The 26,659-nt window shown below is 41.8% G+C and overlaps 1 protein-coding gene across 12 annotated transcripts in view; it reads left to right on the plus strand.

The window, feature by feature from the left end:
- Positions 1-13,215: 13,215 nt before the first annotated feature.
- STAU2 (staufen double-stranded RNA binding protein 2) overlaps positions 13,216-26,659 on the plus strand; it is a 175,771-nt gene continuing 162,327 nt past the window's right edge. For 4 of the 12 annotated variants that reach the window (XM_075141638.1, XM_075141647.1, XM_075141646.1 and 1 more), the window contains exon 1: positions 14,083-14,176. The gene's annotated coding sequence lies outside the window, so the exon portion shown is untranslated. Of the gene's footprint in view, positions 13,587-14,054; positions 14,177-19,481; positions 21,328-26,659 lie in introns of those variants that run through there. The other 8 variants (XM_075141641.1, XM_075141645.1, XM_075141642.1 and 5 more) reach the window with 8 other exon arrangements.

Here is a 26,659-nt window from a genome sequence, read left to right on the forward strand (position 1 = left end):
GCACACTCACAAATCCTGATCATTCTAAAAAGAAAAATGTTTGAATGAACTTGCTTTTAAAACCAGTTACTCTTAATCCAAATCACTCAATCCAGTTTGGATTTGCTCTTGTAAGCAGTGGTACCTGAACAGTTGAGTGTTGAACTGGGTAAGGGGAATTAAGCTGCATTAGTGATATTCCATCTTCAGCTGCAGCTACACAGCAGGGTGGGAAGAGAGACTTGAGATTTGGTTTGTGTGCAGGTACTTGTTGACCTATTGTTTCTAGGACTCCTACAAACTTTCCAAACCATCAGGATTTAAAATACCTTAATAAAACTGGAAGAGTAGAAATATCATGAGCCTTCTTTTACTATATAAAAGTATCATTCAGAAGTACTTTTATTTCTTGTTACTGATAATAGCAGTGCAGGATATGTTCACTTGCCATTTTTTTTTCCCTTTAAGTACTTTTTATATTAGTATTTGAGGGGTTTTGAGCAGTTGATTCAACTTAAGAAATTCTCTCTGGAGCTACTTAAAGTGAGAGTTTTTTAAATTGCAAAGCAAGAGCATTTTTAATAACTTTCTAGTTCCAAAGTAGTTGCTGTCATGAAGTGGCTTCCTTAGAAGCCTGTGTGAGTTTTATTCAGATAATTATGTTGTATTTAAAAAACAAAAACTAAATGCAAAATCAATTGATCATGCAGTATATGATATCAGTGTAGAGATCAGATTTATAAGCCTCTGTCCACAGTCTTTTTAGTATAATACTCCATAGGAGCTCTTAGGGTGTTTGTCAGTGATAGCAGGTTAGATTGTATTTAACCCCCTTCAGTTTACATACATGCTATCTGCAAGTGTAACTTTGTCTTTTGAAGTGTCATTTTTCTCTTGGCTTCTGCTGGTGAAAGAGCTGCTTGTACGAGACACTACTTTTTTGGAATAGGAATTCAGTGAAGAACTGAAAACCATAATGATAGCCTCAAAGAAAGATGTTACAATCTGAAATCCTGTAACACTGACCACAGTTGCTTCCCTCATGCTGGTCTGTCTTTTGGTGTTTAAAATCTCCATGATAAGACCTTAAAAATTCTGTCTTGTCTTCAGCAGGTGGGAACCTATTCTCTTTGAGCCCTTTGGAGTGCTTTCTGCCAAGTAGGTCAGGGTTAAATCTGTTCAGATGACCATTCTGGGCCCTTTCACTTCCCAGGACTACAATATTATCTGGATGGTGCTAATGCAGTTCTCCAGGGCATTTTATCCTTAGAGATAAAATCAAGCAGGGTTCCTGCTATTCAGTGTCTTCTCTTAGTTTACTGCCCTGAAAAGGAGGAATTTGTACTCCTCCTCCTTTCTTTCCAGCCTCATGATTCACATTTCCTACCTTGCATCCAGCTTTATTGTCCGAGTCTGCATTGAGATGATTTAGCATGTTAAGCCAGTAGGAAACTGACTTGAGAGGAAAAAGTGAAAATCTTTCTTCTCAATTAGCAAATTGAATCAGCTTGCTGCATAATCAAGAGATGCAGAGCTAGTGCAAGAAATGGAAAGGATTGTGCAGCTGGGTTTTGGGAAGTGATGTCTGAAACCTGATTCCTATCTTTAGACTCTTCTGCATAATATAAAGTACTAGAAACCTTTTTATGCAGAAGCTGAGTTATGTGCTATGAGAAGCCTGAGAGCTGGAGATCTGGACTGCCTTTGACAATCTATGGCAGTCTGTTGTAACTCTGTTTTCTAGTAAAAATTCTGAAGTTGTTCCAAAGCTGTCAAATGATCTATTACTTCTCCATTTAGATGCCTTGAATTGCTGTGCCCGGATTTTTTGGTTGGCTTTTTGGTTTTGTTTTTTTTTTTTTTTTTAAATAGCAAGGCTGCTAGCATTGCTCTGTGTGGATATTTTTAGTTAAGTTTTTATCAGACCAACATTGTCAAATCTTAATCAAATATAGAATTACAGATTCAGTGAAGCTGCTCAGAAAATGCGCAGTTATTTTCCAAAAGGAAGGCAATCATTATGTTACAAATCAAATGTTCTTGAGATTAGATAGAAAGCCAAATGTGGTACAGTTCATCTTCTAACACAGAAAACACTTGAGACAGAAGTCTCGAATACAGATCTCATTTGTCTATTGTATGCTTAAAGAACAGGACTCTTGCATTGTGGTAGGAGGTTTTCAAGACAAAACCATGCTGTTCCTCATCTCACCCCTTCCTCTGAAGACCTCGTTCAAAAGACAGTTGAAATCTGACGTTTTTGATCTCAATTTATTCTTTGTACTGGGTCAGTAAAGAGTGTGTGACAGATGTCATTCTGACTGGTGACAAAGGGTGAACAGCTCTTGACTAGACAGGCCTAGACAGGTACACTCTTCGCCGGGTAAAAAACTGGCTGGACGGCCGAGCCCAGAGAGTTGTGGTGAACGGAGTTAAATCCAGTTGGCGGCCGGTCACGAGCGGTGTTCCCCAGGGCTCAGTTTTGGGGCCGGTCCTGTTCAATATCTTCATCAATGATCTGGACGAGGGGATCGAGTGCTCCCTCAGTAAGTTTGCAGACGACACCAAGTTGGGCGGGAGTGTTGATCTGCTGGAGGGTAGGAAGGCTCTGCAGAGGGACCTGGACAGGCTGGATCGATGGGCCGAGGCCAACTGTATGAGATTCAACAAAGCCAAGTGCCGGGTCCTGCACTTCGGCCACAACAACCCCAGGCAACGCTACAGGCTTGGGGAAGAGTGGCTGGAAAGCTGCCCAGAGGAAAAGGACCTGGGGGTACTGGTTGACAGCCGGCTGAACATGAGCCGGCAGTGTGCTCAGGTGGCCAAGAAGGCCAACGGCATCCTGGCCTGTATCAGAAATAGTGTGGCCAGCAGGAATAGGGAGGTGATCGTGCCCCTGTACTTGGCACTGGTGAGGCCGCACCTCGAATACTGTGTTCAGTTTTGGGCCCCTCACTACAAGAAGGACATGGAGGTGCTGGAGCGCGTCCAGAGGAGGGCAACGAAGCTGGTGAAGGGCCTGGAGCACAAGTCTTATGAGGAGCGGCTGAGGGAACTGGGGTTGTTTAGCCTGGAGAAGAGGAGGCTGAGGGGAGACCTCATCGCGCTCTACAACTACCTGAAAGGAGGTTGTAGCGAGGTGGGTGTTGGTCTCTTCTCCCAAGTAACTAGCGATAGGACGAGAGGAAATGGCCTCAAGTTGTGCCAAGGGAGGTTTAGATTGAACATTAGGAAAAATTTCTTTACTGAAAGAGTGGTCAGGCCTTGGAACAGGCTGCCCAGGGAAGTGGTGGAGTCACCATCCCTGGAGGTATTTAAAAGATGTGTAGATGAGGCCCTTAGGGACATGGTGTAGTGGGCATGGTGGTGTTGGGTTGACGGTTGGACACGATGATCTTAGAGGTCTTTTCCAACCTGTATGATTCTATGATTCTATGATTCTATGACTATCGCTCTCTTACTCTCTAAACTGTCCATATGTCTACAGAAAACATTGGTAGCTATATTTCACATGCACAAAATAAAGTACATCTTTATTTATTGGGTGTAGACAATTTATTGAAGTTAGTACTCTGAAAGTAACAGTATAGGAAGTTTACATCACTAAGTAAACAAGTCACAAAGACTGATAAAACACCCAATCTCCAGATGATTTAGAGGATTATATCAAGGCTGAATTTGCATCAATTTGCCTTGCTTTGCATAAGGATTTGAGTTTATGGGGAAAAAAGAAATTTGGGGCATCACCTTGCACCAATGTGTTTTGTATCACACTGAGTTTTGGACTATAACTCTTTTTTAATCTCTTATGTATCTGTGCATTATCATATGCCCCAAGCAGTAATTTCTGTCTTCAGCATCATGCTGAAGTAACAGGTGACTTCAGCTTCCTTAAACAAGTAATAGTCCAGACAATCCTGTGTTGGGAATGATCTTCCAAATGCTCCTGCAAATTGTGTTGACTAACACAGTGAGAATGCCATATGGGGATAAGCTATGCTCACCAAGTGGGGTGGGAGGGAGAAATGAGCGGGGTAACAACCAGTTCTTGAAGGTTAAGTTTGATAGATTTCTGAACATTCTCAGAGAATTGGTAGCTGGTGACGCAGTGTTATTTTTTTAAGAGGACATCAGTAATTGCACCAAGCTGTAATTCTTCTGTTACAAAGCTCTTCAAAAGTGGAAGAGGGCAAATGCAATGCAACGATGGTCGCAATGCAACGATGGTCGCAATGCAACGATGGTCACAATGCAACTGAAGGATCAAGGTCCTGTAAGAAAACCAGTATCAGAGTTTGTTGGGATATGCTATACTAAGAAAAACCACTGGTCCAATCAAACTTCGCAACTCGGAGGATGGATAGCCCTCTCCATGAACTGAGGTAATAGGTTTCTTTTTGCCTTTGCAATAATTTTTCCAGAAATCCTAGTCAACTCTGAGCCAAATAGACTTCATACTGTGTGCCTGGCAAGAGATTTTGAAGTCTTGCAGGTAAAAAAAAATAGACCTGGTATGGCACTTTGCTATATATTTTTGTAATTCTGAAATTTCCTTCTGTCAGCTTCCTTCGTTTTTTTAGTCTGTAGGAGTAGACTAAATCATATTTGGACATTACTCATGTCTTCCTGGTACCTCAGGTACTACTAGGGAATGCATTATAGAAAAGCTTGTGATTCTTGTCCGTAAAAACTTCTCTGAATAGTTCTTAATGCCTATCTAAATATCTACTTCTGTACTTTCCCCATCAGCTCCTTTGTGATGTTGGGGTTTTTTAAACTCACTTCTGTGCAACACTTTTTGAAAGTGAACATTCTAAAGGTTTACCATTTGGATGTTGATATGAATTGTCATTTCATCCAGCAAGCAAGTTTCCTTACATTAGAGACTGAGCATGCAATATAGTAAAGCTTAGGTCTTCCTGAATGATTTCTGAAATGTGAATCTATCTAAACTTTTTATCCGGTATTGGATGTACCTGGGTAAGTATGACAAGAGGTGTCTTGTGCCAACCAGCCCAGTCTGGAGTATCCCTACACCTCACGTTTAATGTCTCGGAGTTCTCCTTGGAGTAAACCAAAGATCTAGTTGGAAAGTTTGTGGTGAACTTTGCATAAACCGATGCCATACTGTTTTGTGGCAAGATAGCTTTCTATGTATTTCAAGGCAGCTATTATGCATCTTGCTTGATTTTGAGTAAAGGGTCCTTTCATTGTTAGGAGTTTGTCACAAGATAAAGCATTTAAAGCACTTAATTCTTTCTTTCTTGTATTTGCAAAGTATTAGTGCAGGATTTGGCCCCTGGAAAGGAGTTCAGCTGCATGGTCTGCACCAGAACGCTGCTTCTTTCTGTTATAGAGCTTTATTTCTTGGATTTGGTCTCCACAGTAGTTTTATGTGTAGGTACATACTACAGACGGTTAATAAGTCTTGCTTAGGCCATGCATTAACCTGAGTTAATTTTAGTGTATATCCATCTTGATATGTATGTGTTGTGGTTTAAACCGGCAGGAGCCAAACACCACACAGCTGCTCGCTCACTCCCCTGCCACCCGCCCCTGCAGTGGGATGGGGGAGAGAATTGGGGAAAAAAAAAGTAAAATTCGTGAATTGAGATAAAGACAATTTAATAGAACAGAAAAGGAAGGGATAATAATAATAATAATAATGGTAGAATATACGAAGTGAGTGATGCACAATGCAATTGCTCACCACCTTCTGACCGATAACCAAGTAGTGATTGCACTTCCTGGACCACACCTCTTATTTATATACTGAGCATGACGTCATACGGTATGGAACACCCTGTTGGCCAGCTGGGCCAGCTGTCCCGGCTGTGCTCCCTCCCAGCCTCTTGTGCACCTTGCAGAACATGGGAAGCTGAAAAATCCTTGACTATAGGGTACTTAACACACTGATGTTTTTAGTTGTTGCTATCAATATTCTTCTTATACTAAATCCAAAACATAGCACTAGGAAGAAATTTAACTCTATCCCAGCCGAAACCAGGACAGTATGTTATATTTTACTTTCCTTGATACAGTATCAAGGACCTTATTATTTATAGCTTTTCATTTAAAAGTGCAGGTTTCCATCACTTCTACATTTTCATTCTTTGTTTTCTTGAAAGTAAAGATAATGCATTAAAAATAATCTGGAGAAAAGGCAGTGAGAATTTGCTAGCTTGCGTCTTGAAGTAGAAACTTACAGGCTGCCTCCCTCCAAATTTGGATTTTATTATCTAAGGTGTTTTTGCTGTTTAATTTTTTTTTTCTTTTATCACATGTGTGTATGAAACAATAATATACTGAGTTCCATAGTGAACTGTAGGTGTACTGAGGAAACTGATTTGAAAATCTTGTGATGGTTTTCATCTGTCTGTAAAGACGCAGTGTCTTGTAGATTGCTTATGTTTTGTTGTAATATGGCTTTGAAGGATCAAAACATTTTCAGACATGGGGATGTTTCACTAACTTCTGTGAAGGCATGTGGGCACTGCACTTTTTTAAACTGCAGAGAAATTGAAAAATATGCGTATCTGTCATAGATGTTCCCTTTTTAAGCATTTTTTAATGGCTGTTCAGGTAGTAGATTGGACCTATTCTCTTGTTAAATGAACACTGACCTTCTCAAATTATGTTGGGATTTACTCTAGCTTAAATTGTCAAATTCAGCAACGTTCAATCATCACAAAACTAATGCTTTTGGTGAATTATTGGATGGGTGGGAAAGGTCTGGCTCAATTAAGTACTATACAGCAGCATTTTAGCAGAAACATCCAGTTAATGCATTTGTGTCAATTCTCAAAATATTCTAGAACTCCTATGACCTCCAAACTCCCATGGCCCTGGCACAGCTAGCACATAATTGCAAACTGATGATTTGGTGACAATGCAGGATAAGATTTCTTTTTAAAAATTATTGTTAATGGGAGAATGTTGTGCTGACTACTCATTAAAAAAAAAATTACGGAGTTGAACTGCTGCAAAATTTACTGTCAGTTATATTACTCCTTTATATAGCAATAGAATTTAGTCCAGCTATTTTTGTTGGATTCCATACGTGACAATTTGTGCTTCATTACTGCCAGTAGTTTGCAGTTTTATTAGCAGTCCCCCAGAAACTTCTACTAATGGTTGGAGACTTAATTTTGACAGGATTGTCAAATGCTCTGAAGCCAAACAGCTTTAATCAACTTAATCTAACATAAATATGATTCCTGTCTCTTTCAAAATACATTGTTATACTATTGATTCACTGTTGTCCTGTGGAAAAGTTACAACACTAGTGGCTATAACACACATAATATACAGCAAACTTCTTGCATGGTAAGCTTACCTAGAAATGGCTACTTTGTAGGTGAAACTGAGTAGTTAAATTGCATTTGGTGTGGGTGTAGATGTATAGATTCTGTATTTTCAACTGATGTAATACCTACTGTTTACTCAGTAACACTTCACGTGTTTTGAAGCTGTATGTTGCTGCCATCCCTAAAAGTAGCACGCATCTAGTTCTGAGAGCTGTCACTTAAAAAATTAGGCAAACTGGGACTGAAGCTAGTGTATGCTGGCAGGAAATGGTATTAATGGAAAATTGAAGGCACCATGAATCCTCTAAAAACAAACATCGTTTGAGTGACAATGCTGCCGATTATCCTTGCTTTTAGTGTTTCCATTCATGAGATTCTATACTTATGAGCACGTGTAGGCAATGCTTTAGTGTTGTTCCTATTGACTGTGATAAACCCTTTATGTCATTACCTATTCATGTTTACAATACTAGTAACTTCTGAAGCTTGCTTTTTTCCGGGGTGGGGGGGGAAGCCTTTTCCTGTATGAAGAGTCTGCATAATGCTGTGTACAGAGAATTTCTGTCTCTTTTCTGCTTACTGTTTGACTCCATCTATGACTAAGATAGTCCTTGTTCCAAGAGAATAATCATTTAAAAACTTACTAATTTAATATAGGTTTAACTTACTGTGTAATTTTATAATCTTGCCCAATTACCTTAAGTAATTTTTTTACTTCTACAAAATAGTAGAAATTCAAGTCCTTTTCAACTTATTGCAGAGTTTTTTCTACTGTCCTGCAATAAAAGAAGTATTTTAGGAGGATTAGGCTTTGTTTGCCTTAACTATCCTGGTGTGGTATGGAATATAAGTTGTCAGTGATAGTACGCGACACGTTTTGTAGCAGTGTAATTTGCATAGCTGGGTGGAAAAGCAAACAAACTGTGCAGAATGGAAAACACTTTTCTATTAAATTCTCTCCAGACTAGTTGTGTCTGTGTTACATCTACTTAACTATTATCAGGTAAATTTAATGCCAGTACAAGAATGTGCTTGGCGATGAGTGAAATACTTAATTTTTATGTCCAATACTGGCCTTAATTTTCTTCAAGATTTAAAAGGCCTGTTCCTGCTTTCTCTATGACCTAGTCCGTTACAATCTGCTACTTGTAAAGGTGTCAATAGGTATGATTAGGTACAATCTCTCACCAGCACGACTATGCCAATAAAAGTACCTAGTATTGACACTGACGTACAGAGTCAGACGGGTGCTGTTACTGGTGTAGCTTCGGTTGTGTTTGAAGTATGCTGCTGTAATCTGTGCCTGCAGTGAGAGGCACTAATGAGAACCAAAAGCACTTCAAGATGGGCATGATGCTCTCATACAACCCTGTTAATGAAAATAGCATCGTGTCTGGACTTGTTTGAAGGCCTTTTTGTGTAGTCAGAATGCTATCAGTAAAGCAAAACCCAAACAAAACAAAAAAACCCCCAGACTTGTAAACAGGAATTTAATCTTGTAGAATCTATTGCTGCTTCGGCCTGTAATTACGCTTTGGCTTTCCCATACTTCTCTCCTGAGCAAAAGCAATGTATTCTCATGAAGTAGCAAAGCCCAGTAATGCAGGAGTAGGCCATTCCTAAATGTCTGACTGTGTGCTTTGTAATGGAAAACTGATGATCTTCAGGTTGGTAGTTCTGGTATTATTCTCGCTAATTCATCAAACTGTAGTTACATTTGTCTTCATTGCCTATAGTCAGGAGCTTTGAAGCTCTGATTGACCCGAATTATCTGGGTTTTCTTCTAAAATTCTGTGATCTGTGTTTTACAGGAGTAATGCAAACCTAGGTTTTTCTAAATCTGGAAAACACATAGGAAATACGAGAATTCACTGCATTCAACATAGATGATGAACTTGTGCCTATTAACTAACTGTGCATATACACACACAAGTTTATGTAGTTACTATGCATACTAACTAGATAGGCATAAATATGCATAATCACATTTTCTGTAGTTGTAAGGAAGCAGATGACTGTACAGAAAGTTCTTACAGTTCCTTGTGTTGAAAATAAATGGAAAATGATGGAAATAGCTGATGCAAAACCAGTCATGTCATTATAACCCAAAACAAGTTACGTGTGCAAATTAAAACTAGAGACTTAGGGCTAGCTTTTGTGTAGTTTTAAATACACGAACTAGGATAATGAATAATGTCAAGTTTTCTGAATGTGTAATACAACTCCTGCTATATACTATAAAATAACTTACCAGTATAACTTTTAAATTTCACTAGCATTATTAAAAGAGTAAAACTTTTATTTAGACAAGGGTTTACTATTTCCAGCACTGATGTATAAGAGCAATGGGAGCAAATAATTACAGGGAAATACAATTCTACCTGAAAAGCGATCTGAATTTGGGTCAGTGGGCCAACAAATGAAGGCTTTGATACCTTGATGACGAGAGACCTAGGTGTAAGCTTGTAGTTGCAAATTCTGCACATCATTTTGGTTGGATTCATTTTGGAGTGTTCTGAAAAAATGATACTTGCTAAAGGAGATAAGGACCTAGAAGTTGCACAATGTCCTTAGTACTAACAGTAATTTGATGTGATGGAAAAAGTTGAATATACGCTGACAAGTGCAAGTGCTAGTTCACTTCATTGAGATTCTTGAAGGGATTGTGTGATTCATCTGGTTTAGGGAACTCTCATTTTAGACGTGAATCATAAAAGATAAAGTGTTATGTGAGTTGTTAAAGTTCAGTGCTCGTGAGTCTTCACTGGAGCATGAAGAATAAATGGTTTCCGTTACCTGAGAGAACTCTGTGTGGTATTTACTCGTAAGTTTGTTGCATCTTGGTTTATTAATGTCTCTCATTCGATGTACTACATAAGGTGATAAATTGTTTTAGTCACTTGTATGACAGGCATTGTAGTCAAAAATTTACTTTCATAGTCACGGTTCTGCACCTGTAATAGGGGAGAACAGCGGTCTGAATAGACTTAGGTTTATTAATAATACTGGATTTTAATCAAATATAATCCCAAACTCCTGGCTTTTGCTTTTCTAATAGCTTTTAGTTATTGGAAAAATATTATTAAAAAAATTAAGTGACCCATTCCTCTGGTATTAAGCTATTAGAGGCTTTCATTCAGTTGAATGACTATGACCAATATGAATAATGCATTATCCACTTCCTATTGGTATATTATGAGCTCTCTGTATTAGCTTAATTACTTTTTCAATTTGAGTAAAAAAGTATCATCTAAGTTCTTTAATATACCTTTTAAAAGTACAGCTAAAAAGAAACTTTATCAAACTCTGGAACAGATTGCTGGAGGAGGTAGTAAAATCTCCATCCTTGGAGTTTTTTGGAACTAAACTGAGCAACCTGCTAACTCCAAAGTCCAATCCAGCTTTAAAGTTGGTGCTGCTTTGAGGAGGCACGGAGGGTGGTGGAGCAGATGACCTTCAGAGGTGCTTTCCAACAATTTTTTCTGTTTGTAATGTATTGATTAAAAGCAGGCTCCTGCTTCTGTGGTTCTGTCAATCTCTTCCTTGTTAAATGCATCACTGTGCATTTTCTTTGGGGATTTGTTTGTTTTGTTTTGTTGCATCAGTGTGTATTGAGGGGTGGATGATTTATTTTTTTAATTATAATTCTAGTAATAAAACTTACCAGTAAAAATTAAAATATTTTGATTTTTGCAAGTCAGCTTGAAAATACCATTTTTTTTTTCTGACTCTGAGGTTAAAAATGACAACGCCAAGTGTGTCTTCAAGAGTCCCGCACTTGTGTATACAGACCAAATGGAATTACTCTGTACCCTTTCTCACAGTTAGGCATTTGTGCAGGCATTTAGGCATTAGTGTGGCCTTTTCTTTTCTTCCTGTTGTTTTCAAACGCATACTGAATTAATCACTCCTATTAACACCTTACCTGCTGAAACTAGACTGTTGGGCAAGTCATGACACTCCCATTGAGTGTACTAATGGAGTATAGTGGATGACTATATACAAATATGTGTCTCCTATTTTCAAAAATCGGGAAGTTTTTAGGTTCTATTAAGCTGCTCTTACTGGAGGTACTGACTAGTCTTTATCCCATATCTCAACAGTAGGAGGGGAAAAAAACCCATAAAGATACAGTAAATCTAGAGTGGCTAGTAATGCAACTTAGTTGTTCATATATGTAAAGCTCCAATCATATAGGAAACTTATTAAAAAGCAAAACACTGTCATGAACTTAAAATGATTATAAAATATTCGATCCTTTGTTTTATACGTGGACAAAATTAGATGCAGAAGTCATCAATGTATTTAAAATATTTCCGTAAGTTTTCGGATAAAATTTGCTCTTCTGTATTCAGTTTTATTTCAGCTATATGGTGTTCGCAGCACAGGATGTGTAAGATATGAAACTATTCTGAGTTGATACATACAGTTCAAGAAAGTTTTTAAACTAAGGTTTTAGCTGTGTAGTAATAGCAATATTATAAAAATGTTAGGTATTGAAATAATAGCATAGACTGGACATTTTAGAGGCTTGTTGAAATTACACCTATCTGTTCAGAAAACTTCCTTTGTAACCTGATGCTGATATTCATTGAATGTATTTTTCTGCTGGATACACCGATACTAAGTATATGCTATACTATAGGGTGGTTCTTCAAACAACTAACAGTAAGTAAAGTAAAAAATAAGATTTGATGTAAATAAAAAAAAAAAAAACAAAAAAAACACCAAACAAAAAACCCCCGACAAACCAAAAAAACCCACAAACTTATATGAATGACATCATCATGATTCAGCATCTGAATGAACTTTACTTATGCAAAAAATTGTAGTAGCCTTATGAAAAGTACTTGCATTGTTATCCATTGCTAAATTATATCAGAAGAATACATAAGAAATTGTATTATACTGTGTACTTCTGTGCTCAGTTCTTAAATGAAATGAAATAAGGGGTAAGGTATCTCAGGAACAGAAAACTAAACAACGGAGGAATAAGAAGGGGAGGATGACAAGCTACCACGGCCAAATACGGGGTATGTATAAAACTGTCTTAGCAAATGCTGAGTTCCCAAAGTGTGTTTAAACAAGTTACAAATGTCATATTAGTGTTCTGTTAGTATGAAAACCTTGCTATCACTTAGATACTAATAATACAGCCCTGCCGCTAAGTGTCATTACATGCATTTGGTGTGTAAATTATCATCTATAATATACAAGCTTACTACTAAAATTCACTTCGGCTATGCGCTATTAGAGCGTGTCTATACCATGAGCCCTTGGGAGTCCTGTCAGTGTACATCTTTTTCTTTTTTTGCTCAGTTGTCATACTGATCCACCACTTGGTTTCAAGTAATGATTTAAAAAAAAAGATCTCGTGGAATAACAGATACTGGAGGAAATACGAACTCTGGATTCACTCTGATCCTGACTTAGTATCTGTTGTTTTTTAAAATTACATTTACTATATCTAATGTTCTAACTCTCCTTGCTATCATTAAAATCCAACTGCCTAGTAAAAAGATATAGGCATCTTTCCCGCCCCAAAAAATCTGGTTTTGTTTCTAAGCCTGAAGAGTTTTGTTACTGCAGTCTTGCAAATCAGATAGGAAATTCATTGCTTCTACCTGGCTTTGTTGTGGATTTAAAAATTCCTGGTTTGTCTTACTTGGCAAATAATTACTTGAGCCAATCAAGAAAGCAGATTTTTACAAAGTAAATTAGGTGGGATTGTGGATTAAACTCGGAAGCCGCCTTTTTTTAATGAACAATAAATTTATGATTACTTCGAGATTACGAATTTGAATGTTACCTTTTAAGTGCTAAAGATGGTCAGAAATTAGTTTATTTGATTCCTCCCCTTTTTATTGTTCTGTTAATTTCCAGTTTAAAGGAAGATTTTATGTCTGAGAAACTATTTAGCCTTTAATCTCAACTTTACATATCCCCAAATCTAACTGCTAAGTCCTTTGCTTTTTTTTTTATTTCTCCTGTCCAGCTCTGCCTTCTGTAGGGGACATGCAAAAACCTGAAAGGAGGGCAACAAGGTAAATCTTACATGATGGCAGAACCACAGGACTGGTGTTGGTTGGAAGGGCATCCAACAAATGCACCAAGTTAGCCATGGCTTGATCTAGGTGAGCCCTGGCAATGTGTGAGGAGGGAAGTTTTTCTTTTTCCTCGCGTTAAGCCTCGCTGTTTTGCTCCTTACCGCTTAATCTCTTTTAGAGAGTAAGAACCATCGGCCTCCAGCGCCTTTCAGGAAACAGCCAGTAGGGGTCAGAAAACAGGAGAAACGGAGAGGTAACATCTTGCGAGGCTATTTACAAAACGAAATAACCCCCTCGCCGCTGCCCGGGGGAGCGGGGCCGAGTCGGGGTTTCCCAACGCGGCGTGGGCGAGGCCGCTCCGCCTCGCCCACGCGCGGGAACCGCGCGTGGGCGAGGCGGAGCGGCCTCGGCCCCGCCGGGGAAGGGAGCCCGGGGAGCCGCGGGCCCCGCCGGGGCTTGAGGGCGGGCGGGCGCCGAGGAGCGGAGCCGAGCCGAGCCCCGCGCCGCCGCTAGGGGCGCTGCGCGCCGCCTCGCCGGGCCGGGAAAGGGACGCGGACGGGGCCATTCGTGCCGCGGGAGCGGGGGGGAGCCAGGCCCGGGCGCGGCGCCGGGAGCCCTCTGCGGGCGGCGGGACGCGGCGGGGGCGGCGGCGGAGAGGCGGGGGAGGCCGGCAGGGGTGGAGTGGCGAGCGGCGGCGGGGCGGCGGCGGCGGCGGGAGGGCGAGTGGAGGGGGGGGGGGTGGCGGAGTGGTTGGGGCCGGCGGCGGCCGCCGCGGCGGCGGGGTCAGTTCTCTTTAGTGTTTGCCGATGTTGGAGGCGTCTCCAAAGTGTCCCCGGGAAGCAGGTAACCGGGCCCGCGGGGCCGGCCCCGCGCCCCGCCGCCGGGCGGGGAGGCCGTGGGACGGGGGGAGCCGCGCAGGGCCAGGCCGGAGGGGAGGGGGCTGCTTCAGCCATGATGTCCGAGTCCCCGTCCCGTTTCCCCCTCGCCTTCTTCCCGCCGGGGCGAGGGCTCCGCCGGCCCCTCGGCGCCCCCCACCTCCCCGGGGCCGGGCAGGCACTTCTGCGCCACGGCGCTGCCGGCCCGCTCCGCTCCGGCGGGGGGCGGCGGTGGAGGAGGCACCAACCCCGCCATCCGCCCCGGGGCCCCCGCCCGCCCCCAGCCACCCGCTGAGGGGCGGAGGAGGCGGGCGGGGGCACAGGTGGGCCGCCCCGGCGCCGCCGCCGCCGCCTCCGGGCGCCGCGGAGGAGTGCCCCCGCCGCAGCTCCGCCACGCACCGAGTCCGGCTGCTGGCGGCGGCCGTTGCGCCAAGGCCGGGCCGCGGCCGGCGGGGCCGGGCTGGGCCGTGCGGTGGGGCTGGGCTCGGCGGGGACCGTGCCGGGCCTGCCCTGCCTCAGACCTCGGGAAGTAGTTGGGTGCGACCTGAACTTGCCCCTCGTCCTTTGGCCCGCCCCGGCGCGGCGTGCCCTCTCGGGTGCGCGGCCTCGGGGGCGCTCGGTGGCAGCTCGCCGCCGGCGGGGCGAGGGGCGTCGGGCACTCCTCGCCCGGTCAGCGGCGCGGACGCTGCAGCTCGGCCGCCGCGTTTTTCTACGCCGCCTTAATCGCCCTCACCTCGCGCATCTTGCGCTGCCCCCGAACTTCGGACAGGGCCCGAAACTTTGCCGGCAGGACTGGGCTCTCCCGCTCCCAAAATGGATGTCGGCGTCCCTTCCACGAAGCCATGGGCAGTGGAGCCGTTTGCTGGCCTTCGCCCGGCACGAGGGCTTCGGGGCTGTCACTGAGGTGGGGGTGGGACCCAGGGAGACACTGCCGTTAAACGGCCTGGCCCAGGCCGCTCAGGCGGCGGGCAGCATTTTCCCAGTGTTCAGGTGTCTCTGGTGGGAGAAAGTTCATCTTGATCGCAGCCAGGCCTGGAGCTCACAGGCATGCCTTCCCGGGACAGCGTGGGCTGCTTGGGGCGCACTGGGAGGGCGAATCCCGCAGCGGAGCTGTTTGCTGTGTAGTGCTCAGGGTCCCACCGCCAAGCCAGTGATACCCAAGTGAAAAATTTCCCCACGGTGCATCTGCCCAGTGTTACCTTACGGCCAGCAAGCTGTTTCTGTGGATACCAAGATGCAAGCTTCTCAGGCTGTGCTTGGAATGCTCCCCATGCAACTGCCGTGGTACTAAAAAAAAGTTTATATTATACAAAAGACTAGATGAAGTGTTGCTGTTGTAGCCCCTCTCTTTGTGTGAAATACTGTCTTGAACAGTACTGAGGAATGTGCATGAATAACCATGGTGTTGCAAGGCACAAGTAAGACTATTTACTCTGGTGTAATTAGGTGTAGTGGCATTGTGCTTCTGAGCATGTATTGCTATATCTCGCTTACGTTACTAGTGGCATCAAGCTGTGCAGGAGTAGGGTCTTCTTAAGCTGTGTGGTAATTCCAGGTTAGTAGTTTACACCAGTGCAATAATATTAATGTATTTAAGCCATTTATTAAATACAGGGAGGTTCTGTACAGTTTTTGTTGTGACATTGCTGCCTTTAAACAGTGCCAGGCTGACAGGTTTCTGAATGAAATCTTTCTTCTAGAAAGCCAGCAGCAGCGTAAGATTTCCAGCCCTGATTTCCAGCCACTGATCTTAGCTTTGCCCTAGAAAAACTCCTGGAGAGGGAGATTTCTGCCCTTCCCTGTCTTTGCTAGGGTTCCTATTGCTGACAACTAGGAACAGGATTGTAGACCACCTGCTTGTTTGTAGTTTTTGAGGGGAAGGGACAGTTCAGATTTCCTTTGCTTTGCAGAGAACTTTTCAGCAACGTTGCTCAGCTTTAGCAGAAGTCATCTAGCTTGGTTTCAGTTCAGGCTGTAGTCTGGAGGCCAAAGTCTTTATATATCTTGTTGCCAGCTTAAGCTACCCTGTCCCCAAGAATTATGTCAAAATAATAATAAATTTGAATAATCTTACATCCTGAACTGTGAAAGTAGTTTGTAAAGGAACTTCCTAATTTTACTTGCAGGAAAACGTGATCAGAGGTGTGTTAATCATAGAATCATAGAGTAGTTTAGGTTGGAAGGGACCCTTAAAGGTCATCTAGTCCAACCCCCCTGCCATGGGCAGGGACATCTTCAACTAGATCAGGTTGCTCAGAGCCCCATCCAACCTGACCTTGAATGTTTCCAGGGATGGGGCATCTCCCACCTCTCTGGGCAACCTGTTCCAGTGTTTCAGCACCCTCATTGTAAAAAAAATTCTTCCTTATATCTAGTCTAAATCTACCCTCTTTCAGTTTAAGACCATTCCCCCTTGTCCTGTAGCAACAGGCCCTACTAAAAAGTTTGTCCCCATCTTTGACTTGACCAAGTTTAACTCAATCAGCCCCTTCCTTGGGGGCAAATATCGGGCTTGATTTTCCTACACAGGTTTATAAACATAACTCCACTGTAATCCTGGTTTACATAGGTGTGAATGTGGGAAGTGAATCGAATACTGTGTGTTTTATTTGTATTGTAAAGTGTCGTGAAAAGTGACCTTGGGAAGGTTAGGCAACAGGGTGCAGTGAAGCAGATCCTCCAATTCCAAGACTGCTTCTCCAACACTAGGAAAGCTGCACCTGTCATGCTCTATCTAGAGAGTTTGTTTTGACTTGCCCGAAATACGTGGCTATTGATTTGTCAGTCTTCGAAAAGACTGAAAAAACTCTCATCAATTATGTCCAGTCCTTCAGCCCAAAATACATCTTTTTATAATATCATACCATTGGAGAGCGGGCCTTATAAAGTGTGCAGTTTTTAGTGCCTGTTTTTTTGGTGTATACTTCATAAATACATGTATACATGTGCATAGATTTTCTCCCATTGGAGAGTCAAGCATTTACTTCCTCACATGGGTCACACTGAGGGTGGTGGGAAGGACCTAACTCTACATCTTTTCAGGATAGCTGTGACAACGTAATTTCTGTTAATAAGCCACCAAAGCTTCACTTTTCCTTCCCCTGCTTACATTGATTTCCTATCAGCAACAGCAAGATCTGTAAGATAAGAGTTAGGCCTATCTTTTGTCAGAACCAATTATTTTGCATTTCTAATCTTTGGGTCACACATAGCCTGTATTTTTCACAATAGTTCTTGAATTACTGTCTCTTCCAAAAAGAGGAAGAGAAACAAAGGCAGAGAATGGCTCTCTTAAAGCTGCTGTGGGTACTGATGTCAAAATCCACGTTGGAAACCAGGAATCCCTGCTACCCCTTTCTGCCTTCATGCTTCTCGGACATTCCTGTTACTGGTTTCACCATGTTAACGCGTGCAAATAGACTCGTGTAAGGGTCGAGCTGCCGGAGGCCCTGCCTGGGGCTCTCACCTCACCACCCCTCTTTCGTCTGTGTGCTCTTTGCTGACAGGTACCATGTACGTGGTCTCTGACACCAGCAGGTCAGAAGGATAAGGCAGGGGTTTCCATTTGCTTGAGGGGCATGTAAAGCATGAGGCCGGGGTTCTGCGGAGGCAGGTCAGGGAATGGAGCGGGCAGTTTTGCTCAGGAAGGAGAGGATATATGGTGCAAGGGGAGGAACAGAGTTGGTGGGAGCACGTGACAAACTCTGGGAAGAGAGGAAATGGAACCTGTGTATAATTTTTTTATATATATATATATTAAAAAAAAAGTCAAGGGCTCTGTGTTTAGGGGCTCTGCTTATTATCAGCGACCAGTCATGATCAGCATTATCCAAAGTATGTTTGCATTAAAAGATCAAGAGTTCAGTAAAAATCTGAGAGATGTCGTGTCAGGCGTTGTTCTGGAAACTATTTAGAATAAAAAAATTGCTTGTCACAACTCCTAATCTAAAAACGAATTTTGAAAAACCATCTGTGGTAGTGTAATACTAAAGTCACATGCATGTCTGTAGCTGCTAAAGTTTGTTCATACTTCATCTCAACAGCAACTGTTTTGTGTTGGTTTTTTTTAAAGCTGGTAGTATTTGGAAAGTTTCCCAGTAGTGAAATCTGTACTCCAGGGTCACAGTGTGCTCACCTGTGTCGTACCGCGTCTTTTCTTCTGTTTTAGTCAAACACAATTCTGTATAGTACATCACTATTATGTTACAAATTTATTGATACTTAACCAAATAAAATAAAACTATGAAATTTAAATTTTTTTCCTGGCAAATAACACTTTTGCATATTAAATTATTTAATTTTGTGACTAAAGTATATTTCTGTATCCTCATAATCTTCTAATTTAGTCGTCATTAAAATAATGGGGTGGGCTCTTTTTAGACTAATTAAAAATCAGTGTTTGAGCGCAGATGCCCATTGGTGTTTGGGGAGGTCCCTGGTGATAGCTGGTGGCTAAGTATTATGGTAAGTATGGGTTAACCTGTTATCCTTAGTTTCTGGGAAAAGACAGCTTGCTAAGATGTTTACCATGGTACCACATGCTCGAAGGGTATGTTTACAGTCTCATCTAATCCTGAAAACTTCCAAAGGATTGTACCGGCAGTGGTCACGCTTCCAGTTTCGCTGCTTGCCAGCTTTGAGGAGGCTGTTTGCCTCCAGGCTGAAGGAAATGTTTTTGAGTGTAGGAGACCAGATTTTCTGGGGAAGTTTCTTGCAATGGAAATGGTCACCTGTTGGAACAAGAAAAGTTCTTTAAGAGATAAGGAGCCTAATTTTTATTGCTATTCTTAGTTTCTTCTTTTTTCTTATAATTATGTATTTGTAGTTCCCAGTTTCTTATACAATAAGCCCAGTTAAAAAAAAGTAGTGTTATACAAATATAAGGAAATTTCAATAAACTAAACGTGCAGATTGATGTCAGTAACTGAAGTTGTCTGGATAAGTAACTGGCTGTAAGTGACGGACAACTTCTTCTGTGTCACCCAGACACTGCATCCATACAACTGATAGATTTTGAAGGGAAGAAATCAAGATACACTGTTCCCAAAGTGAAAGCGTAGAGCTGATACAGAGCAATGTTGGGTCAATTTGTAGCATATCCAGTTGTATTGATACAAATAAATGAAATAACAAAGTCTGTAGGAGCTTTGGCTTTGTTAGTCAAGATAAGAACAAGAAATAATCTAAAATTTCTTGTTAAAAAGTCACGTGTTCTTTTTGTTTCGTTTTGTTTTAAACGCCCCCCCCCCTTCTGATCCTTCTTCAGTCCCGGATACTAGGTTGCAGGGCTTTTTCCTTTCCAGACTGTGGAAAATGTTTTCTCTGCTTTTTGTTCCAGTCTTGTGTATCTGATAGTACTTGAACCTGCCTGCTTCGAACGGTGTTCCATCTGTGGTGGCAATGTCCCTTGACTGGACGTTGCCAGTGGGTATTTTGCTTAAGAATATACACCCAAGAGACGTTCCTTTTGTGCCCGTTTCAGGCCTGGGAATCTTAATGAATGACTTCAGAGGGATTTTCTTCAAAACCCTTCTGACCCTCCTATAATTCAGTGCAACACAGTTACTGGTCTTGCGTGAAATAGGTGTCCTCTCAGCTTCTGCACGGCAACTAAGGCTGTCTGTTCCTGCATGAAAGAGGATGAGAAGCTTGTCCTGGATCAGAAGGCAGGTAAAGCTCACTCTGGTTTCTCAGAGTCATCTCTCAATATTCTTTCTTAGCTGAATCCACAGGGTTAGATAAGGGATTTGATCTTTTCAGAAGGGAGAATGATTCGCATCATCTTTCCTTCAACCCTCTTCAACTGGCCAGTCTTTATCACTTAGAGCCTTAAACAAGTGAAATGTCATTGAAGATGCCAGGACTGGATCCCATTTCCATGGACTTGATGGAGTTGTCATTCATGAGGACGTCTGGTTGTGGACTTGCAGGCAACCATAGGTATTTGTCAGGTTCCAGGGGAAGAATTAATATAGCACTTTTCTTTAGCTGTTATATTACAGGGCTGTTCTGAAACTGGCCATTCCACAAATTACTGTCAGTGGCAACTCACCAGAGGAGGTGGCTTTGGAGGCCCTTTTTCATGTGACTGTTAAACTATACTTTTTCTGGTTCTCTTCAAATCCTACTGCAGTCAGCGCCCCTTGATATTTTGTAACATTCACCTTCATTACAGGTAGGCATGAGAGCAAACTGCTGGTGTCGTTGGTGGAACGGATCTTTAATACCATAGCTTTAATACCATACTTCAAGTGTTTTAAAAGAGATGCAAGCAGCCAGTTACCCATTCTGGATTTGAAATATTTTTTTTTTTTTTTGTCATGGTAGTACTTTGAACCTTTCCAAGGCTTTTAAGCCAACTTTGTGCTCACTAGGAATTTTGACATCTAGCACCGAAAAAGAAGCAGCTTTATTTGCTATCATTGCAAATACTGCCTGGTACTGTTTACCTTTGCTCAGGCATCTCATAGCTGACAGGAGCAAGGGAGACATAATTACTGTCAAACTAATATACCTAATATATCCCCAAGATAGGGCAGGACAGAGCACTGCAGGTGAACAGGGTTAGCCGAGGCAGTTCTAGTTCCAGGGCTGACTCTGCTTTTCAAATGTATGTCATTGCTATTGCGCTGGATTGCAAACCTCTGCTCCGCAGCTCTGGGGTCTGCACTTCTACGTAAACTTCTGCTGTGTGTCATCACAACCTAGATGTTGGATGGCCTTTGGGTAGGAGCACTCCTTCCCTTTGTTAACGAGGAACATCCTTTTTTGCAGGAGGTGAGACTGCATTAGGCATATATATGTAGCCAAATAGCGTGTATTCTGTTGGAGATCCTAGAAAACAGGGTCCTTCTTCCCTGTTGAAGTGCTTTTTGTTTATCTGATTTTGGTTTTGAAGGTAAGGAACGGGAGTCTTAGCTCAGTAGTGAACAGAAGCATTAGCTCCCTGCAAGTTCAAAAGCAAGTTTGTTCTTTCACTCTGGTTCCAGAGTCACAAAAGCTAACTTTACCCTGCTGAAGGTAATGGCCCTGGAGTCCTGAAAGTACAGCAAGTGGTGAGAAAGGCATTCCTTTAAAGGGCAGCTCAGACCATCATCTGTCCATCCATTCCGTTTCCAGGTAGGTGTGAGCCTATGCTGTTATAAAAACAGTGTCATCATTCCTCATATATGCAAAATTCTTTTTCACTTTCACTCGTTTCTAGGTGCTGTTTCCTTTTATTTTGAATCATTTCATGTTACTGCTGAATCAGGTTGCACTTTTAGCCAAAGTTGTCCTTTGTTTTATTTCTGACTCTTTATCTATGTAAAAATACTTGAAAGAATTCCAAATTTTAATTCACAGTTTGTTTACATTTTTTCCTGTGGTAGTTATGCTTATAACTTCCTTTGGTCTGGGGAAACAAGTTATTCTAATCATCAAGTATATGGATGGAGATCTCTTATTTGCTGTCTTATGATATATCCTACTTGGTATTCCTAACCACTAGTACATTAAGTACTAGTTGGAGGGAAAAGTCTGGTTTTGTCATGCTGGTTCTGTGGACTCACAGTGTGCTCAATTTAAACCAAATCCTTTTTTACCAGCGCTCTTCCTTTCTGTTGCTGGTTGTTAGTTTAGTATCCTCCTCGCTGATTCAATTCCAGAGATTAACCTTTTGCTATCCTGCCAGATGCATGTAGTCTCTGTGCTTCAGCAGAATGTGTGCTCAGTGTGCGGCAAATTTATAATGTTTAGCTAATGCTCATATATCCAGCGGTTTTTCTTCAGTGTTTTCTGCCTTTGCTAACTCTGAGAGGATCTGTAAGTATGCCACTAGGATTTTTTCCTCTTCCTGGATTGCCGAAATTTTCTATAATCTGTAGTTTCTTCCGAAGATAAATAATTTATTTGACTGTGTTTCATCGCACAACTTCATAATTTCTGTCCAAAGCATGGGTTTGCTGCAAGGAATCAATAGGTGATTGCTGTCCTTGTGTACTTTGCTGAGTTGTTGATGATTCTTTTCATTCTCAGGATGCTTGAGGAGTCTGCATTGATAGCTGCTTGCTGCATGTGGCTGGATCGGTTAGCTCTGTTCCCTGTGGCTTTCTCTTAAACTCTTCCAGGCGCATGTCTCTTCCCATCTTGTCTGCCGAAGTCCAATGTTAGTGTCCCTAGGCCACCACCGGCTACATATGATCTGTCCACTTCCTTTATTTTTGGACTCTCTTTTCACTGTTGTCGAGCCGGACTTGTATCATCAGTTTTGCAACAGTTCATGACCTTGTCCCCAAACATAGCATCTCTAAACCGTTAATTTTCTTCAGTTGAAAACTTAGATTTTGTGCTTTTCTTCAGTCAGAGAACTTGGTACACCCAATCCAATACTCAGTAATTATTTTACCTTTATTCATCGACTGAGGAGAGCTGCACTTAAAATAGGGAGGAGGGTCTCTGAACTCATTGCAGAACTCCTCATCTGACAAGGTACTCTACGCCTGTGAGCACAAGTCCCATTCTGTCTCCTAGTGAGCAGGGAGCTAGTCTCATGAGCTGTATGTAGAAATTATCGTATATCCAAGCGTCACAAAACGTGTCTATGGGAGAGCTGAGAGAAGGAGGAACTCCAGGAGTGATTCATGAACAGGAGATGGCAATTTGACCCCAGCTGTGTCTAGCAGCTGCAACTTCTTGGAAGCTGTATGAGACTTGAAAGTGGGACTTCATCACTCTAGCTGTGAAATACTGTTTCTGTTTAAATACACTCGTGAAGAACAAAAAAAGGCACACAAAACAGAATTTTATCTACTTCTAACAATGGAGCACAACACCCGCCGATTTGTCCACTGAAACCTCTTTCTCTGAGGATCTTGTAGCTGTTAGTGATAGGGGAATGATAAGGGTGTGAGGGGGGCTGGTAGCAAGAGCTGTAACTTTTTGCAAAGAAAAAGGCATGTTTCTGCTACTCCACTAAGCTTTGTTACTTGAAATGGTCTGAGAAGTAGTTTGTCACAGGCAATCAAGGAAAACCGAGATAATTTTCTGAATTCCATTCATAATATGCAATTTCTAGTTAAGGAATAAACTTCTAGTCAAGAAGTAGTTTTTGCCTGCTTCAGAACAAAATAACAGTTGGAGGGATGTTTTACTTAGAATAAGAGTATTTTGTAATTTAAAGTCAGTCAAAGCTTATTTGAGATGTTAGGAATATAACTACTAGTTGCTAGCACAAATTGAAAAAAATACAGCTTTTAGAAATATATATGAGGAATTTAAGAATACTAATTAAATAATAAACTGGACTCTTGGAAGGAGCTCTGATTAGACTCCAATGTCACAAATAAGGAAGCAATTACAGCTTTGATGCAAACGAGTCTGTAGCAGCAGTGTGTCAAGTCTGAGTCATGGTTTTTTCATTTACTTGCTTAATCCCCTTCTGCACTTTTAAGCTGATGATTGATTGTTAAACTAGTGGCTTAGGCTTCCCTTCTTTTCAGCTACTTTTCTTCATGAAAAAGCTTAGTAACTCATTTTTGTTTAACCTAAGACGAATGTGGTTTACCTGCCCATCGTCTGCAGTAAGATGGTATGATGACCCCTGTATATGATGGCAACCAGTAACCATTTCTGTATAACCCTTTGAGTCTCAGTAGAATATTTAAATGGTTGCACTTGAATGATTTATCCCAGAAAGTTAAAAAAAAAAACCAAACCAATATTTCCAATAATTCATTCCACATTTTTTTTAATCTCAGCTTCTGCGTTCACAGTTTCTGGAGTCACTACATTGATTAGTTGCCTCCTTGAACCTTTCTGATATGTTTTGTGTGGGTAAGTTTTGAGGTAGCCCTGGAAATTCAGCTTAATTTGTGTCAGCGTTGCCTAGAGTCTCTCTTGATTGTCCTATTCTCCCTTCTCCAAGGATTGTGGGACCAGGTGAGGTCATCTTTTCAAAAACGTTACAGATATGACTGTGTATCACAGAGCATCTAGGAGAGACAAGTTTTCAGTTTTCAAGAAGTCATAGGTAGTTTACAGTAAGGAAGAGATCTAAAGAGTTACAATACGGGACAGCCAGCTTTTGTCCCTTGGATTAGTGGTTGCTCCCAGTTGCAGTAGACGAATACAAAGAAGGATGTTGCCCTCTAGTGTTGGGGAGTCTGTGTGATGTCCTGCCTCTGATCTGTAAGACTGTATAGGCTGGTTTTTGGGATATACCTCAAACTATGATGGACTTTGGATGTGGAAGGCCTTCCACAAAGAAGGCTCTGATGATCACCTTGCTGTTTCATGGAGGAGTTTCATATTTTCTTCTCTGTGGTAATTCAGGGTATCCTGATGGCTGTGTCTGAAGCAATATTCTGGCTGGCTGTTTTGGTGTCTTTTTTGGGCATAAAGTTTGTGGCAGCGTGAGAACTGGGTTAGCTTATATTGGCTGTTGGAAATTTCCATGGCTTTTTGATCATCTTCTCTGTTTTCTGGACAGCAACAATAAATAAATAAATAAATTGAGACAAATAAACTTTCTGATGAGTTTATCTTTGTAAAGTAGTAGACATTTATATGAAACAGCCTAATCTTTCCCCCTTGGGCTTTGGGTTATAAACATGTTGAAAAGCATTGAGATGCCCACCTGGCTTAGTTTCTGATGCAACAGATTGACTTTCCTTATCTTTTAGTTTTCTTCTGGCATTGAAATCTTTGAGTTGATAATCTGATTGATCTCCCTTGTCATTTCAAATGGGAGTTCTGCAATTAAGCTTCCCGAACTTCCCTGATGCCAAGCAGCTGTCCCCACAAAGTGTTTGCTCTGGTTGCAGGCTGTCTTCTCTAAGGGATTTCCAGATGTTTGGGTTTTTTGTTTTGTTTCAGCCTTTGCTTCAGTGACGTTTGGTATCGGTGAGGTTGTTTTGTGAGAATAGCAATCCTTTTTTCCATCATGGTTCAAGATTAATATTAATAAAGTTTCTCCACTTAGGATCTCTGTTTCATGTCTGCCTGTGAAGTCTCCACTTGAGAATTCAAGTGGCTGTCTGGTATACACAGGACCTGACTGTAATTTCTCTGTTCGAAGAGAAAATTAGCTGTCTGTACAGGCTGGGGGCGTTCAGTTTTGCTCTACGCAGTAAGATACACTGTGGCCTGAGTTGCTACTTTCTCAGCTTTTTCATGTCAGCCTCGCTGTTGCCAGGGAAGCAAGGGAAGAGTTGCGTTCCTGCCTGTCAATATGCTCTGCTTCCTGTTAAGTTTCTCTTGTTTTTAGGCTCTTGCACATGCAAATGTGCACAATTACAGTCAGTGCTCTAATCCCTGCATTTTCCATCATTCCTTACAAAAAGACCTGTCTTAGACAAATATATTAGGTAGGGAACCTCTCTGCAAGGGAGTTTATTTGCTTCTGTAATTGTGTCTGTTAGTTTTAATAAAGTCCATCATCGCTTATTTGTCAAAGACAGGTTTGGCAGTAGACTTTGGGTAGGCTTCAGTTGCCTGTATTTCGGCATCTAGTGCAGTTTGAGGCACTAAATTACCCTGTTTAGTCTTCAGCTGCCACTCAGCTGCGTGGTTTAGCTAATCCTAAATTAGAAGCCTACTTTTTGATCACCTTGAATAATTCCCTGGGTCTGCTGGCTGTATTGACTAGTGGTGTAACACATTTATTTAAACACACACATTATTGCCATTTCATTGCCTTTTCATGTCAGGGTTTATCTGAACCATCTGCCACATGCAGTGTCAGATGTGGCATGGGTCTTCTGGGAGAGGACTTCTGCTTGTTGAAGCAGCAGCTGATGGAATACGCAGGTATCCAGATGTAATATCTTAGGACATCTCAAATGGCGCTGGTAAACCATGGGTGGACTACTGTGTTCCATACTGTATGTCCTCTGACTCCTTGCTTGTATTGTCCTTAGATACCTTGCTTATATTTGGAAACCTAAATTATAGATGTCTTTAATCCTTACCTGAATCCTCATATCTCACTGTACAGCAGTGCTATACGGTACGGGTAACTGTTCCGGTGTGAGATATGCTGTGCGTGTAGCTGGCCTTGCAGATCACACGCTTTTCATATTAGTTACTTGTCTTTTGCTGTAGTGGCTTAAGCAATTCACTACATCCAAAATGTTTGCTTATTATATTTGTTTGCTCTGTGACATATACTATGTATTTCAAGTTGTATAAATCTTCTCTTGATTGCAGGGTAAGCCTTTTCTGTTCTAGCCCCCTTGCTAATATATCATAATTAAACGGCAACAAAAATCCCCACCTTTGGCCATTTTGTCGATGGAGAAAATCTTAGTTTTTAGTCTTTGATTCCGTAATTAGTTACTTTAGTTGTCTGGTATGGTTTTGTTTGGAAATTTTTCTTTCTTTTTAAAATTACACAAAGCTATTGTAAAGAGAGTTGTTAGAGAAGGATTGAATTGGTGACAAATGTAAATAATACGTATTCCCAAGTAACGCT

This window comes from Calonectris borealis, chromosome 2 (assembly GCF_964195595.1).
Source record: "Calonectris borealis chromosome 2, bCalBor7.hap1.2, whole genome shotgun sequence".
NCBI lineage: Eukaryota > Metazoa > Chordata > Aves > Procellariiformes > Procellariidae > Calonectris > Calonectris borealis.